We start from the raw sequence: 515 nt of genomic DNA on the forward strand, positions 1-515 counted from the left end.
TTTTTTATATTGTCACATATATATATATATATATAATATATATATATATATATATATATATATATATTAAAAATAAATATTATAGATATAAAGGTTCCGGGGGGTTTTAACAGGAGAAGAACCACTTTTAGTTCTCTAAAGAACCTTTCAGTGAACAGTTCTTCTTCTTCTTATTATTTTTTAAGCGTGAAGAACATTTAAAAAATCTAAAGAACCCTTTTCCATAAACCACCTTTTGCTTGTTTTTATAAAGGACAAATGTAAATTATTTTCTCTGCTAACTAATATATTTTGATGTACGTTAAACCCAGAACAGTCTTTTTTTTAAATCAATAAGGAGTACATGCTATTTTTATTAGTGGACTAGGACATTAGTAAATGTGACACCTCTGCCTAAAGAACAAAATGTATGCTGACCTATTTCAGCTCTCTCGGTTCATGTGGAAAAGGCTTGCACCGCTATCCCATTCTTTTATTCATTGCTCTGTAAATACCTCCACTTTATGAAAAGCAGC

This window comes from Sinocyclocheilus anshuiensis, unplaced genomic scaffold (assembly GCF_001515605.1).
Source record: "Sinocyclocheilus anshuiensis isolate Anshui unplaced genomic scaffold, SAMN03320099.WGS_v1.1 scaffold283, whole genome shotgun sequence".
Lineage (NCBI taxonomy): Eukaryota > Metazoa > Chordata > Actinopteri > Cypriniformes > Cyprinidae > Sinocyclocheilus > Sinocyclocheilus anshuiensis.